This window comes from Plectrocnemia conspersa, unplaced genomic scaffold (assembly GCF_051122295.1).
Source record: "Plectrocnemia conspersa isolate PC_06_02 unplaced genomic scaffold, ASM5112229v1 ptg000008l, whole genome shotgun sequence".
Taxonomy (NCBI): Eukaryota; Metazoa; Arthropoda; class Insecta; order Trichoptera; family Polycentropodidae; genus Plectrocnemia; species Plectrocnemia conspersa.
The window spans coordinates 26,792,001-26,805,539 of record NW_028277172.1 but is presented as its reverse complement, the minus strand read 5'-3'; the positions used below and the strand labels follow the sequence as shown (position 1 = coordinate 26,805,539).

Sequence of the window (13,539 nt, the reverse complement as noted above, 5' to 3'; positions counted from 1 at the left end):
ATAATAGTAACTGAATGCTGATGCTATCAAAATCTCGCCTCTTTCAATACATAATCAAAGATAAAAATAAAATAAATGGGTTCAATTAAAAATGTTTGTTATTGTTTTATATGAAATTCGAGCGATAACCGATAGCAGTCGGATTGGAGGTCAACGGTCCCCAAAGCGCTGACCTCTCGCAAATTCCGTCCCCCAAACCCACTTTTAAACCTGAACTGGGAAGCACAACTGTGATATTTAACGGTGACGGATTCCGGTTTCGTTGACCCGCGACAGGAAATATTTGAAAAATCCCCGACTTGAGGACCTCGTGGGGGACCAGCTGATTGATCCTAATGGGTCTCGTATTATTGAGCGATGTCATTGTCCCTAACTTATGCCAACGCTGACAATACTGCTCACTCACTGGGTTAATCTCGTATTACAATAATATTATTAAAATATTTTAATTTAAGAATTTTACCAATGAGAAATATCTACTTATTTAATGACAGAAGATAAAAGATATTATAAAAGTATGAATTAAAAATTACAAACTATTATACGTGTGCGATAATGTTATCGTATTATGTTACAATTGAAATTGTTTTTGTAAATGAAAGTAAATATAATATTAATTTTAGAGAAAAAGTTTTATTCTATTTTTACTAGAACATCCAGAGCATATTTCAATGTTAAAATAATCATTTTAAAACCTGTTTTTATTGATTACTAGCATAATAAATCGTTTAACATAATATACTGTATGAATAACTTTGTTCCATTAAAACTGGTTTAAGTTAAATTAGTTGTAAATAGATTAACATTGCAATATAAATAATGTGTGATATATATTTTTATATATGCATATTTAATTAAATGATTGTTTGTCTATATAGTTGCTATAACCTATATACAATCTCACAAATTTGATATATCTTAGACAAAAGTTGCGTAGTTACACTTAAGGACCATGCTCAAAATATGCCACCATCCTATTTCCTCTTCACTACACCACTCCAACCCTGAGATACATGTGTATTATATATACGCAAATATAAATATTTGTTATTAGTATTGACAAATATTTTACATATATAACGCAGAAGCAGGGACCTCAAAAGACAGGTGGGGGATAATCTCCCCATCCCTTAAATTTTACCAAAAAAATGTATGCCGTTTAATTGAATACTACGAATCTTAAAAACTGCTAGTTCTAAACCAGATTCTAAACCTTTAAAAGTTCCTGATTATAAACCAGAAAATCTAAGAAAAACATCCTCGAATCTACCCCGAAGGTATTTTTTAAAAAATGTCATATCGAAAAACATTTTCACTGGTATATATTTTTATCAGTGAAAACATAATTTATCTTCATTTAATTATATGACTTAATTTTTTTCATACGTAGGAATATATACGTACATTTACATACTTAAAATTATTTATTTAGGCTTAAATTTAATAAACATAGTTTGTAACTTCGCTCTAAATGACTTGCCGCCATTGCGACTCATAGACCAATATACATATTTTTCTGTATAGAGAAGCTAATACAAATTCACATAATTTATACTAATATTATATTTTAAATCCCGAATAAACTAAACATATTTTTTTTAGAATTTGATGATTTTTAAATATATTTTGATAAGTGTTTTACAATTAAAATCGTTAAAATCAATTTCGTAGTTAGTTCTCAAGAGCGCCCAAAACCGGGGATTTCCCTTTCAAATTTGCTTACATGTGACAGTTCTACTGTCATGTGTCAAGCGCTCGCTACGCCCATTTCTGTGCAATTAAATAAACAGTGAAATATGTTATAAACACGGTGTTTTTCTTACAAAGTGTCAATTGAAGATGATCAAAACTATAAATTATGAGTGTGCCAGTAAGTGTTTGATTATATGAATAATATATCACGGTTATTCTAACAAAATTACCATTGACTTTCTAGGATCTAATATTAAAAGACAAACAGCGGTGATTGGGCAATTAAAGGTATTCAAACCAAAGTTAATTAAACATATTACAATGCTAGTAATAATGAAAAATCTCATATTAGTGTAAAAAAAAGTTACATTTTACCCACTATATAATATCGTTTACAGTTAATTTTCAGAAGCAATGATAGATCTAATAACATTAACGTATGGCAAACAATGAATATATGACATATTGCGACAATTTAAAGTAGATGAAGAGATGCCAATCTACGTGTTTAATCCTCTACAGTAACTTCCGTCAATTTTGGTTGACGTTTAAATTTAATTTATGGATTATATTAGTAGTAATAATGTGTTCAATGTTTACTCTTGATAAAGGTTTTATTGTTTTTCAATTATTTTTCAGAAGCAATGATGGAACAATTTGATGACCTATATGGCTACAACACAGAATTGGAATATATAAACAAAGAGTGAATCTTTTCATTCATAAAGTCACTGTCAGCAAGTATTATCTTTTTATAAAGAACATATTACATAAGTTTGATGTAACTGAATATATTGAGTTTGGCTATTCTTAAAGAGGAATGATGGCACAGAACAAAAATTGATTAAAACCCATGACGTATACGTACATATTTTGCCACATCGGAATTAAAAATAACCCACTCTTAGATATTTTGGCTATCGATTATTCCAGGTATGCAATCACATATTTATAATCATTGTAAAATGTCGTTTATTAGATAACATCCAAGAAACTACACATTTATAAGCTGTCCGTTGGCTGATATATAGAGAGTTCCCACTGCTACAGCGCCAATTTGATCGACATTAACTTTCAATCCTTATACATACTAAGGATATATTACATGTTCACGTTTAAAACATACCTGGATTATTTGCAATTCTTAATATCTAACGTATATATGCATTAAATCGGAAGCAATGATAATGTTTATGTAATATAAAAGGAAAAACTCACTTTTCGGCCTTGGAGCCCGGCGACGGGAATTCAAAATTTGCAGATTTTATTAAGAAGATTGTTTATTTAATTTAATCAATTCATTCTTCTTATCCTTAACACATTATGTATATATTTAATTTTCATAGTTATAACACACCTAGTTAATTTGCAATCCGATTATTTATAAAAGGAAAAACTCACTTTTCGGCCTCGGAGCCCGTCGCCGGGAATTCAAAATTTGAAGATTTCATTACGAAGATTGTTTATCTAGTTTAATCAATGTATTCTTCTAATCCTCAACACATTATGTATATATTTCATTTTCATAGTTATAACACACCTAGTTAATTTGCAATCCGATTATTTATATTCAAACAAATGACGAACTAATGAAAATTATAGTCGCCCAGCAAAATTTTATTATTAAATAATAATTATTTAAAACTGTTGTCAGGGTACTGTCAGCCATCTTGTTTTATATTTGAATGCTTATTTTTCATTGGTCGAAACAACAGAACGATTAACCGGCGGTTCGAAAATCAATCGAAGCAAATTCAATTTTTATTATTATAATTGAATATATTTCCTTTGTTTACGTAAAATATTGAGCATATAATGTTTAATTTTAAGGCATGCACATCCGGAAGCGGCTTAGAACAATTATATTATAGATTTTAAAATATGTATACATATGTTAGCAGTCGTGAATAAAAATAAATATTAAATAAATTTAGTTATGTTCAGAACATTATTAAAATATGTATTATTTAATTTACGTTTAACATGGATTTGGGTGTTTATTGTATAATAATAATTACCTATATTTTTTATTGTAGATTAAAGGGATCAATTTAAACTTTAACATACGTCAAAACAACATTATTTGCAAACAGTTCATAAATACTTTGATTTGGATTAATACATAACCAAAGGTAAATTAATATTTTATGCATTTTTTACCATGGTTCTACCTAACTGAAATACGACGATAAAGAATTGCTTTAATAAATCAATCTGACCACAAAGCCATATTTGAAAGTCAATCTGTAAAATTGGCCACAAACAAATCGGCGCCTCGCAGACTCGTTCAAGTGATGGGGTTAATTAAACGGTTCAATTGTTGAATCATTCGCTATAGGGTGTTACGAAACAAAGTGAACAAATCGCTGCACGTGATTGTTACATACAGTAATAAAAAAATATCATTTAAGGTTCGATAAAATATTATTTATGGGACACTGCGTAATGAATATGAATATATTAAACTTGACCCGTAACAAGGTAACGGTGGTCTTGACCTTAAATAATTTAGCGCGTGGGTCTAAGCCGGTTAAATAATCGCCACAGGTTAAGATATTGTATCTTCGACTCAAATAAAAAATTAAATAATAATAAAAAACGGAATGTACAGCCTATGTACCAGCGGTCATCTTACAAATTGATACAGGCAATAAAAAAATGACCTCATACTCATAACAATGCGTTATGATCGTGTGGTAAAAACCACGTTTGATTATATTGTTGAAAGTAATGCGCAATTGAATGACAATTTGTGAACAGTTCTCACACAATAATAAAAATGCAACCTGTTTTTGATCGATTGCTAATTGCAGTTTTATACATTTTTAGTTATATTTGCATTGAATTGCTGCGAGGGATTTTTGCGTTAATTGCTGTCAAATACTGATTGATATAATCTCTTCTATTTATAATGGCACTAAAAGCTTAAACGGTCATTTATGAATCACGGCAAAACATTACACATTGTGTCAGAGCTAGCGCATTATCTATTTTCTTGGAAGATTAATTTTGTATTTTAAACTGATGTTTTATTTATTAATGTTTCTTATGTAAAATTATTTAAATTAATACATACATTTACAATATAAATGATTAAGTCTCCCTAAAATTTTATTTTTTCAGTTTGTGCTTCAAAGCTTATATATTTTCTATTTCAGTTAAATTCAAAGTTAGTACCATATTCGTTCTATTTGTATTAAATAATATATAATTAACAGCTGCTGTTGTGTTAAATATTATGCTCGAAGGCATTGTTTGTTATACGTAATATTCAAATGATAGTCGCAAGTTGATTTACCGCATTTTTGCACAACACAAATTACCTAAATTCTGCTACTGGCAATTTCAAGTGTTACATTATATCATACAACTAGAATAACTCGATTGTTAGATGACCAATGAATTATAATTATGCAACGAATTATAAATTTCTTAGGAAAAATATCCATAAAAATATCTGTAAAAGTACTTTCCATTTAGTTGATTGATGAAATTGTATCAGCGACATTTAGCAGGTTAGCGCAAATAGGCGCTAAGTAATCGTCAAATTAACACCGCCGTTGTATAATAGAATTATATACGGAATGCTGTTAAAACAACACAAAAAAGATACGTAATAGAAACCGCTTGACCTACAAATTATATTCTCCAGAATCAATGGAAATCGAAGAATGCAACCAAGCAATGGTCTATTTTTAATCTAAAATAAATATTAAAAAACACAAAGTGTCATTGATTATGTGGGCAAAGACCTTATTTTAATAAGGCAATCGCTCATCGGTATTCCATGTATCCGAATTTAGATGAATACATGTCATTGTAATTCATAAGATTTTTCTTAGAAGAGATACATCTATACATACATTTATTACGCTTCGATAAATTTGTGTTAATAAATGATACGCATGTATATATTATGTTATATGAGCTGACCGTACAACGGTATAAATCAATTTCTCCAGTTAGTTAGAAAGAGATAAAGTCTATATATTAGAAGGAGACGAAAACTTAAAATTCCTATGTGCTTATCTTCACAGCGTGGTTTAATAAGTTGCTCATCGATTGGAGTTGATTATATATTATTATCTATGGATAAACTACTTCTTAATACATATATATTTGCTAATATATAATATATTATCTAAGAAACAAACATTACAAAAAAAAACACAGGTAAATAACCTCACTGACAATATATGATATATTACATTGCCACGAACCGATTCAATCATATATGCAAATACTTATATATTATACATAGCTGTATGTGATTTTATAAATATATTATTATTTCCTGTTTATTTTTACATCTTAATACTTAATTGACTATAAGAATCGATCAGCAATAAATAATAGGATGATTAAAATGTTCATACTTAATGAAAGATCAGTAGTATTCAGTTAATAAAAACCTGTGTGTACCAAGTATCGTCGTCGTGAGAAAAATATTTTTATTATCTAGCTCAAAAATACGAATATTATATAAATTTACATTGCAAAAAAAACTTATTTCGTAAGACGCTTTTGAGTTTTTTTGTCGCGTTATACGCATAGTAAATAGCTATTATGTTTTATATTATTTATATATGCTTCAGTTTTTTTAATTTCATATTAAATTTATATTATTTAAATTAACAATTATTTCGTAACTTTTTAAATATCATCCTTTTTTTAGTAGTAATAATAATTTTGTAATTTTCATAAGGGAGCCGATTTATTTAGCCACAAGAGCAACAATCTTTGGTTGACCACGACAAGAAGACGACAACCGGCGGTGCCTCGTCCGCCGATTTCAATAACTATACTTTGATCTGTTCATAATAAATATATTTACACAATTAACAGGTGACTGCAATCATCACAAATTCTCCATCCCTGCTTTAGAGCATATTGTCGAGTTAAAGAACAGCGCCTGCGCATATCGATAGTGTTGATGAATTTGCCAATCATATTGCAATAATAATTCCGATGCACGAGTAGAAAGTGTGCGATGATAATATGTTTACGTATGTACGTATCTGGGTGGGGTGCGAGCACTTAGTCCGAACTCGCAAGTTCGATTGTGAGGTAATAGGTAATCGAGTTTTGCAAGGCGTCTATCGTGTTCCGATGGCGTTGCGCAACTGTCCATGCCACTTCCGCGACAGACTAAAGCCCAATATTATTTATGCAACGGCCCGCTTTGTGACTTTCACGAAAACACAATGGAGAGATGGGCAAATTTGTTTACGAACATTCAGGAAAAATGGAGAAATTGTAAAAGCTTAACGATTACTCATTTTGACTAATTAAATATACGGTATACTTGAAAAGAACTGCGTTTTTAAAAGAGATTTTTCTTTTATTTTATTAAAAGATAATTCAAAATTGTATTTTATTTATTAGGTATAACCTTTCTTCACCTCTCTGTTAACTTATACTTCTTTCATAAAATTAAAAAGGGTTTAAATCAAAATACTCAAAGTCTTGTTTTAACCTCTTCCATACTCTCTTAAGCATCTAGCTAATATTGTATTTTTTTAGCTAAATATGCGTTCTGTAAATGGAAGACTAACTTAAGTTATAGAAGAAAATATTAACTGTTAAAAAAGTATACAGGATTTGTACAAGTTATACAATTTTTCATAGTTCACTAAATAGCTTTCTGATTTGATCACTCAAAATTATTATTAATAGTTAATGTTATATATTTCTACTTATGTTTCAATTCTCAAAATTATTCTGAAACATCACATAATACATTTCAGATGTTTGTATTTGCGGTAGTTACAGTATCTTTCTGAAAACAAATTGATAGAACATTACAAATAAATTATTGGGTAAGATAATCCTTCTCTACAAATGTATTTGTTTCTTCTCAATATGCTTGAAAACGATACAACTAATCTCGAAAACTCGATAGGCACAGCGCAACTGACCGTTTAGAATACTTATTATAAAAATGACAATAATTTTCAGTACACCTAATGCTTAATAATAAAATTTACAATGTACGAAAAATGATGTCCATGCATTGGGATCTCAATTAAACTCAATTAAAAAATATTAAGTATATTTAATTATTTTTTCTGTGTTTAGTTGAGGTTTTCTCTTGACGTTTCGCCATAAATGCGTTTCAGCATTCTCAGGAGAATAATTAGATGCACTATATTTAACTTCGCACAAAATTAATATAATTGATTGGTTATGAAAGAATTGGTTTAATAAATACGCGGTTTATTAAGAGTAGTCTGTACAACTAATCTTAATGATACCGAAACACATTTACGCAGAAACAAGATCCTAAATATTAAAATAGTAATTTATAAAAATAATTAAAAGTATATTTAACATATTTCTACTGCGTTTAAATAAGTTTTCTTTCGCAACATTTGACCAAAAAGTATCTTAACAATTTTGCAGAGAAGGAAGAGAAAAAAAATTAACATATAAAAATAACCACTTAATCCTTAGTTACAAAATAAATAAAATATTTGATATATTATATTTTTCTAGATTTTAGTCATTATTCATGAAGCGTACATAATCATACTCTAAAAAAAATATAAAAATTTTGTTAAAAATCAACTAAAATTATCCATTTACTCCGTATAGTATGATAATATAATAGAATGAATAATCAATTGCCAAAAATAGTGATTAAAACTACTTACTAAGTATCTTAAGCACTGACTAAATTCGAACACATATGTTTTATTTACAAAGTTGGCTTTCAAGAACAGCAAAATCAAAGTCAAAAGCGTTGTAAATATTTACTATGCGGTCAGAAAATGTTAATGCTGATTTCGACCGTGCACTCGTTGGCCATTGATCTCATATCTTTGCCTTAATCGTTATACAACTTGGTCTTAAAACTACCTTAGTGTACTAAACCTACTTTTATATATAAAGCTATAGTCTGAGTTCAAAAATGTTTTGATGTGTGATACCATAATTTTGGGCATTAAGTAAAATCGTTGCGCAAAAAATACCTATTCTAGAAAAAACTGGAATCTGCAAATAATTTTACATGTGTTATAATAATGATACTAAAAATATCTACGTATCAAAAATATAATCAAACAAAACATTAATTTCAGCAATATTTTTTTACTGAAATGTTTTAAAAAATGTATGTACTAAGTCTCATATTAAACCATAATCAAGCATAAAAAATGATTAATTACGGTTTGAATATTTTTTTAAACTAAAACGTAATTGAATAATTAATAAAAAAAAAAGTATAATTTATTTTACCTTTGCGCCTTAAAAGCACAGTTTTTTTTAACAAACTAATTGGCGCAAAATAAAGGCTAACGATGGAAAAAAATAAAAATAGACTTACATTTTTAAATGGCATTTTAATTACATTTTAAAGTCTTAATTGCAAATCCTGCATATTATTTTGTGCTTGAAAAATAATTTAATAAAAATATTTCATATGGGTTTGACTCCACCCCGCGCGTTGATATCACTTCGTATTCAAAAATTGAACATTCGTGCAAATATCAAACTTTTCCAAGAGTATACCCAATAATATTAAATAATTCAAGCCTCAAATTAAATAAATTAAAAACTAAGTTATACAGTAATAAAATTTCAGTTAGCTTCGTATATTTAACTGTTCTTGTAAGTAATACATAGATTAATATAAGATTGCTCACCATAAAATTTCGATTTACGGTATACGTGCGCATAGATAAGTGCATTTTAACTGTTTCTGACGCGTGTTAATACAACATTATTCATATTTATTATAAAACGTAGTGCTTTGAACAATATAAATTTTTATTAATACGGTATTAGCTCATCACTTTATATAATATAAGTACAATCTATCTTAATTTTAATTTATTCATGAGAATAAGAAAAGTGAAGAAAATCAAAGTTTAGTTAATCGATCTATAATAAAATAAATTATAGTCATTATATCTGATCTCCCAGAAACAATAGAATATTTCAAAATATGTAGATTCGTGTGAGATTCGAACCCATGACCTCCAATTCACAAGTAATGGCTTTCACCATTGCTCCATTACAGACTGCCTTTTAAAATAATCTAATAAAATAAATTGCGATAATTTATACAAAAAATGATTCATTTTTTAGTCAATAGATTGCACTATGCTGTATAAAGTGTTACTATGAACAGATTAAGCACTTTAATTTTAATATCAATGCATTAAAGAGAAAATGATTCATAGCTACATTTTAAACTGAATCATTCATAGAAAACTTTTATTATGTAATATATGTCACTATTATCATCAACATGATTTTAATAACTATATTGTCTGTAATATCAAGATTAGTAAAATATACACCGCTTATCATCGATTAGCTTTATATTGAAACTGGACGATTATGACTAGTTATTAATAAATAGTATGTCTATTAATTAGGACTATTTATCTAAACGAGGAAAAGTTATTTTCAGGTGTTGCGATTGTGTTGCGGTTTGCGCTTATTTTCCTTACACGCACGCCGACAACTTTTACTCTGATTTCGCATTGCGCAAATTTTGTTGCGCAACTTAGAGGGACACATCTGAGTCGAGCACCGGAATAATTGCACTCTTCTGGTCTATCGTCTTGAGCTACGGAGTTCGCCGGACCGAAAATCGTCACCATCGAGGTCAAGGACGCGTTTTTTTCTTTCAAAAACGAATACATTTCCATAGAATATAAGCCGTGATTCGTAACGCGAAACATACGTGCTAAGACTAAATTTGGGAAAATTAGCCGTCAACTTTTGGTATTGTCGGTAGACTGATTGGCAGACTCTTGTGTGCTGACTGTTTAATTTAAGTACTATTTACATTATGTACTGGTTACATCAATGAAGTGTGAAATATAAAAATATTTTAACACCTATTTTATCAGATCTCGTTTTGTAGTTATGATTAATTCTTAATTATTTTTTTATGACTTATTATGAAAAAATATGATATATTATATATAACATATTTATATCATTGAATGATTTTTTAAAGTAAAAGAAGAAAAAAATAATACAAAATTTTATTGTTACTGTAGTAATTTCAAATTGTTTTTAACTATTATTTTATAATTTATTAAAATATTTTATAACAAGTATATATTTGCTTTATTTAAAGCTAAATTTTATAATAAAAAAAAAATTTTATGTTGATGAAGCAAAAATTTACAATGTAATTTATAACAAAAGATCTATTCAACAACAATATTTGTTAAACATGTTATTGCCTTAATGCATAAGTCAATTATCTAAAACAATATATAAAACATTCTCTGATAATCTATACTCTTAAGTAATTGCGCACACGCAGACAAAACAGACAATTATAATTATATATATTAATGATTTTTGACAACCATTACTTTATTTTATAAATGCAACTTCGAGAACTGCTGGTTAATATTTCACATATTTTTAAACGTATTATTTAGATACTTATAAAAATTTAAATATCTAACTTTTATTTACCAATACAACAACAACCATACAAAAAATACAATAAGCTAATGCTAGGGTTAAAATATAATCAACTAATTTACTAAGTTACAATGCAGATGATTATATCTGAACATCTTAAACTAATATTTTACACTGCGTTTATTTATATACAATTAAAATAAGAGTTATATAAAACCAGTATCGATTTTCATAACAAGAAAAAAACATAAAAAATGATATAGCCATTAACTGCATACCGCTTGGAAGTATGAAACAAGAAAAATCTTTAACCTTGAAAACTCATCCGCTTAATAGCAATGACCTTAAATGTGCGCTTGAAACATTTAATACGTTTAATAATAATATTAATATTTTCTAAAATATATAATTAATTGCCAATGGAATCAGTGATAATGCATTTTCCTAGTTGCATGTCCAAAGTATTAAGCAGGTGACAGTGATTTCCAAACTGAGGTGCGTGTTGACATATAAAGAACGTGAATAACATACTTATAAGTAGAAAATTACAATCACAGTACACTTTTTTGTCTCATTTTTTTCTCTAATAGACTCATTTGCAAGCAATTGAATCGCTCTATTAATATTGCATAAACATCCTACGTGATTTTAGATAAACGCGTTTAATAACGAAGCGCAAATGACTTTCTTATACAGAATAGTCTAAAGTCAAAAGACATATTTTATCTTTCAGTTCATACAAACATTATTTTATGAGACACAGATCAAAGTATTGTACAATTATTATATTATATAAATATAATCCATTGCAGAGTTCAGTTAATAGCAAAAGATTATACAGTAGCAGAATTACATTGTTTTGTGTTATTAACAATCATTTCAATACAATTAATTATACGTTGTTTTGCTTCTTACGTTTACTAATATTTCAATTGATTATATTTTCTCTATATAAACTTGCCAGCAAAATATACAACTACGCTTAATAAAACAAGAAAAACAACTTATGAAAACATTATAAATGTTGAGTTTCTAAGTTCAGCAACATGTATGCTAAGTGTATGTATGTATGTATGTATGTATAGAAAGCTATGCACTTATAGCGGCATATTTGTTGTACAAAATTGGGTTAAATATTAATAAAATATAAATAAATGTGAATTAAATATCGGTTGCAATGTCAAAATATTGCAAATGATTTTGAGTAATATTACAGATATCAGTAAGTTCATTTTAAATTATATACAAATTAAAATAAGTTTATCTTTTTTATTCTACAATAATATGTTTCTAAAATTATCGATAATATTATCACAACGAAGTTATACATATATGATATAATCTATAGCTGCTATAATTTTTTTATTTGCATTCAATAAATCTTGTATTTTTATTTATTTTTATTTCCAACTAATACAAAATTACTTAATATTCCCTTTCATGATGAAAACAGTGTCTAAGTGGAACATTATAATTATTGCAAGAGCACACAAGTCTCGACAATGTCTTTTTTTACGGCCAATTTGCTCATCGTGTCCCTTGACAAGTAAAATATAATAGAAGAGCATTTCGGAATCCTATTTAGTATTCACGCCTACCGCCGGTCAAAGCCAACTGGGTTAGCTCACTTGCATCACAATATAAATAAACTTTTCGATACAGATTCGACTATGGACGTTTTCGAACCGCTTCTATACGTGCTGTTAAAGAGCATTGTAATGTCCCTCATATCTTTCTTCGAACAACAGGCGTATAAAGACAAGACGAAAAGTCTACAAAAGATAAGAATAGAACAAATCGCAGTGGGTGTTTGTATTTTTTTTTTAAAGAAACTATTAGAAAAACCTTTTAAGGTTATCTATTATTCTCACTTGTCCTTTTTAAGGACAAAAGCTTTTAAAACCACAATTCTAGCGGAAAAATTCAGATAAATACATTGTTGCAGTGCTGCGGGCTTAGAACGACTATAAATCAAATAATTTCAACTGCGAAGTATTAAAAAAATGTGTCATAAATATTTGAATAATTGTATAATGACCAGCATGTATTATATGTTAGAATGTTATAATTGCTATTATTTGCGTAATGGAGAATTATGCAGTTAGATTGTGGTGTAGTTTACATATGTATTCAAAGCAAGCTCTATTGAGTATTGAATAATAAAACTTTTAATGGTATATAAAATTAAGCAATTTTTGTCATGAAGCAAATCATCATCATAGTTCAAATTTGCATTTCACTATTTACATACATATTTATAAGCACGAAAAAAGATCGTTTTCATTTTGGTTATCGTAAGGTGACCAGATTTTGAATATTTCGAAAAACCTCAGAAATTTTTATTCTATGACAAAAAGGACAAATTGCTATGGGCCCTAAAAGAAAGGTCATCACGGATTTTTTTTGTTTAAATAGCATCTGATAAGGGTAAAGGAGGACAGATTGCTGCGGGGG

General features: G+C 28.2%; 1 protein-coding gene across 1 annotated transcript in view; it reads right to left on the bottom strand.

The window, feature by feature from the left end:
- Positions 1-13,539, bottom strand: part of Ptr (patched domain-containing protein) — a 67,491-nt gene that overhangs the window by 35,975 nt on the left and 17,977 nt on the right. The gene's annotated exons all lie outside the window — the stretch shown is intronic.